Here is a 4,544-nt window from a genome sequence, read left to right as displayed (position 1 = left end):
AGTGTGACAAATGTAGCACTAGTATACATGGTAATTTTAGGTGATGATTATGTTTTATTCGCATATGTCATAGGAAAACACATAACTAATAAACCAAGCTTGTGATTTCATTAAAAAAAAAAAAAAAAAAGAGTTACAAAACAAAGGTGTCACTTTGAGGACTAAGGTGTGCCTGACACAAGCCGTGGTGTGTTTTCAGTCACCTCGTATGCATGCGAAAGCTGGACAATAAATAAGGAAGACTGAAGAAGAATTGATGCCTTTAATTATGGTGTTGGCGAAGACTGTTGAATATACCATGGACTGCCAAAAGAACGAACAAATCTGTCTTGGAAGAAGTACAACCAGAATGCTCCTTAGAAGCAAGGATGGCAAGACTTTGTTTTATATACTTTGGACATGTTATCAGGAGTGACCATTCCTTGGAGAGGAACATCATGCTTGGTAAGGTAGAGGGTCAGTGAAAGAGAGGAAGACCCTCCATGAGACGGATTGACACAGTGGCTGCAACAATGGGCTCAAGCATAACAACGATTGTAAAGATGTCACAGAACCAAGCAGTGTCTTGTTCTGTTGTGCACAGGGTTGCTATAAGTTGGAACCAACTCGACAGCACCTAACAACAACAATGGCTAATGATCTGGAGCATCTTTTTGTGTATTTGTTGGCCGCCTGAATGTCTTTGGTGAAGTGTCTGTTCATGTTCTTTGCCCGTTTTTAAATTAGATTGTCTCTTTGTTGTTGAGGGGTTGAAGTTTCCTACAAATTTTAGAGATTCGTCCCTTCACAGATATGTTTTGTTGCCAAAATTTTTTTCCCAGTCTGTAGTTACTGTTTTTACTCTTTTGGAGAAGTTCTTTTGATGCACATAGGAGTTTCATTTTTAGAGGTCCAAGTCATGTAGTTTATCTTCTGCTGTTTGTGCATTTTTAGTTACGTTTGATAGTCCGTTTATGCCATAAATTAGGGTCCCTAAGTTTGCCCCTATTTTTTCTTCCATGATCTTTATAGTTTTAGGTTTTACATTTAGGTCTTTGATCCATCTTGAGTTAGTTTTTGTATATGGTGTGAGCTGTGGATCCTGTTTCATTTTTCTGCAAATGGATATCCAGTCTTGCCAGCATCATTTGTTAAAGAGACTCTCTCTTCTCCATTTAAAGGATTCTGGTCCTTTGTCGAAGATCACCTGTCCATAGGTGGATGAATTTACTTCTGGTTTCTCAGTTCTGTTCCATTGTACCAGTACCAGGCTGTCTGTCATTGTACCAGTACCAGGCTGTTTGGACTACCATGGCTGTATAGTAGATTCTGAGATTGGGACGTGTGAGGCCTCCTACTTCATTGTTCTTCAGTAGTGCTTTGCTTTTCTGGGGACTCTTTCCTTTCCATATAAAGCTGGTGATCAGTTTTTCCATCTATTTAAAGAATCTTGATGGAATCTGGATCGGGATTACGTTGTATCTATAGATCGCTTTGAGTAGTATTGACATTTTCTCATTGTTAAGTCTTCCTATCCATGAGCATGGTAAGTTCTTCCATTTATGTAGGTCTCTTTTGGTTTCTTGCAGTAGTGTTTTGTAGTTCTCTTCATGTAAGTCTTTTATATCCCTGGTTAGGTTTATTCCAAAGTATTTTATCTTTTGGGGGGCTTTTGTAAATGGTATTGTTTTCCTGACTTCCTTTTCAGAGTTCTCTTTGTTAGTGTAGAGGAATCAAACTGATTTTTGCATGTTGATCTTGTACCCTGACACTTTGCTGAATTCCTCTATTAGTTCTAGTATCTTTCTTGTAGAATCTCTGGGATTTTCTGTGTATAGGATGGTATCATCTGCAAATAGGGATAATTTTACTTCTTCCTTACCAATTTGGATGCCTTTTATTTCCCTTTCTTGCTTTATTGCTCTGGCTAGGACTTCCAGTACAGTATTGAATAAGAGAGGTGATAAAGGGCACCCTTGTCTGGTTCCCGTTCTCGTGGGGAATGCTTTCAGTTTTTCTCCGTTGAGAATAATGTTGGCTGTTGGTTTTGTATGTTGTTGTTGTAAGGTGCCATTGAGTCGGTTCTGACTCATAGTGACCCCATGTGCAACAGAATGAAACACTGCCTGGTCCTCCGCCACCCTCACAGTCATTGTTAGGTTTAAGCCCATTGTTGCAGCCACTGTGTCAATCCATCTCATTGAGGGTCTCCCTCTTCTTCGCTGACCTCTACTTTACCAAGCGTGATGTCCTTCTCCAGGGACTGATCCCTCCTGACAACATGCCCAAAGGATGTGAGATGTAATCTCGCCATCTTTGCTTCTTAGGAGCATTCTGGTTGTACTTCTTCCAAGACAGATTTGTTCATTCTTTTAGCAGTCCATGGTATATTCAGTATTCTTCTCCAGCACCACAATTCACAAGCATCGATTCTTCCTTGGTCTTCTTTATTCATTGTCCAGCTTTCACATGCATAGGAGGCGATTGAAAACACCATGGCTTGGGTCAGGCTCACGTTAGTCTTCAAGGTGACATCTTTGCTTTTCAACACTTTAAAGAGGTCTTTTGCAGCAGATTTGTCCAATGTAATACATCTATTGATTTCTTGACTGCTGCTTCCATGGATGTTGATTGTGGATCCAAGTAAAATGAAATCCTTGACAACTTCAGTCATTTCCCCCTTTATCTTGATGTTGCTTGTTGGTCTAGTTGTGAGGATTTTTGTTTTCTTTATGTTGAAGTGTAATCCATACTGAAGGCTGTAGTCTTTGATCTTCATCAGTAAGTGCTTCAAGTCCTCTTCACTTACAGCAAGCAGGGTTGTGTCATCTGTATAACACAGGTGGTTAATGAGTCTTCCTCCAGTCCTGATGCCCTGTTCTTCATATAGTCCAGCTTCTCTGATTATTTGCTTAGCATACAGATTGAATAGGTATGGTGAAAGGATACAACCCTGATGCACACCTTTCCTGACTTTAAACCATGCAGTATCCCCTTGTTCTGTTCGAACAACTGCCTCTTGATCTATGTACAGGTTCCTCATGAGCACAATTAAGTGTTCTGCAATTCCCATTCTTTGCAATATTATCCATAATGCATAGTCAGTAAAACACAGGTAAACATCTTTCTGGTATTCTCTGCTTTCAGCCAAGATCAATCTGACATCAGCAGTGGTATCCCTGGCTCTGTGTCCTCTTCTGAATCCGGCTTGAATTTCTGGCAGCTTCCTGTCGATATACTGCTGCAGCTGCTTTTGAATGATCTTCAGCAAAATTTTACTTGCGTGTGATATTAATGATATTGTTTGATAATTTCCGCATTCGCTGGGATTACCTTTCAAGTTTCTAAGTCTCTTCTGACATCCATTTTGGTCTTTTCTTTCTTTCCTGTCTTTTTAATGACCTCTTGCTTTCTTCACGTATGATGTCCTTGATGTCATTCCACAGCTGGTCTGGTCTTCAGTCATTGGTGTTAAATGAGTCAAATCTATTCTTGAGATGGTCTCTACATTCAGGTGGTATATACTCAAGGTCGTACTTTGGCTCTCGTGGACTTGTTCTAATTTTCTTCAGTTTCAGCTTGAACTTGCGTATGAGCAATTGATGGTTCCGCATTCGGCCCCTGGCCATGTTCTGACTGTTGATATCGAGCTTTTCCATCATCTCTTCCCACAGATGTAGTCGATTTGATTCCTGTGTGTCCTATCTGGCAAGGTCCACGTGTATAGTCGCCGTTTATGTTGGTGAAAAAAGGTATTTGCAGTGAAGAAGTCATTGGTCTTGCAAAATTCTGTCATGCGATCTCCAGCATCGTTTCTATCACCAAGACCATATTTTGCAACTACCAACCGTTCTTTGTTTCCAGCTTTCGCATTCCAATCTCCAGTAATTATCAGTGCATCCTGATTGCATGTTTGATCAATTTCAGACTGCAGAAGTTGATAAAAATCTTCAGTTTCTTAATTTTTTGCCTTAGTGGTTCGTGTGGAAAATTGAATAATGGTCATATTAAGTGGTCTTCCTTGTAGGCTACGGATATCATCCTATCACTGACAGCAGTGTACTTCAGTGTACATCTTTGGTGAAATGTTCTTTTTGACGATGAATGCAATGCCATTCCTCTTCAAGTTGTCGTTGCCGGCATAGTAGACCATATGATTGTCCGATTCAAAATGGCCAATACCAGTCCATTTCAGCTCACTAATGCCTAGGATATCAATGTTTATGCATTCGATTTCTTTTTTTTTTTTTTTTTTAAATTGTGCTTTAAGTGAAAGTTTACAATTCAAGTTAGTTTTTCATACAAAAATTTGTACACCCATAGTTACGTGACCCTAGTTGCTGTCCCTATACTGTGACGGCGCACTTCTCCTTTCCACCTCGATTTCCCGTGTCCATTCAACCAGCTCCTGACCCTCTCTGCCTTCTCATCTCACCTCTGGACAGGAGCTATCCGTTTAGTCTCGTGTATCTACTTGAGCTAAGAAGCACACTCTTCACGAGTATCATTTTATGTCCCATAGTCCAGTCTAATCTTTGTCTGAAGAGTTGGCTTTGGAAATGGCT

General features: G+C 40.1%; 1 protein-coding gene across 3 annotated transcripts in view; it reads left to right on the top strand.

Annotated features, from left to right (window-relative positions):
• IP6K1 (inositol hexakisphosphate kinase 1) overlaps positions 1 to 4,544 on the top strand; it is an 84,683-nt gene that overhangs the window by 50,563 nt on the left and 29,576 nt on the right. The gene's annotated exons all lie outside the window — the stretch shown is intronic.

Source organism: Trichechus manatus, unplaced genomic scaffold (assembly GCF_000243295.1).
Source record: "Trichechus manatus latirostris isolate Lorelei unplaced genomic scaffold, TriManLat1.0 scaffold00001, whole genome shotgun sequence".
Taxonomy (NCBI): domain Eukaryota; kingdom Metazoa; phylum Chordata; class Mammalia; order Sirenia; family Trichechidae; genus Trichechus; species Trichechus manatus.
The sequence above is the reverse complement of the archived record's forward strand: the minus strand, read 5'-3'. Positions and strand labels throughout refer to the sequence as shown.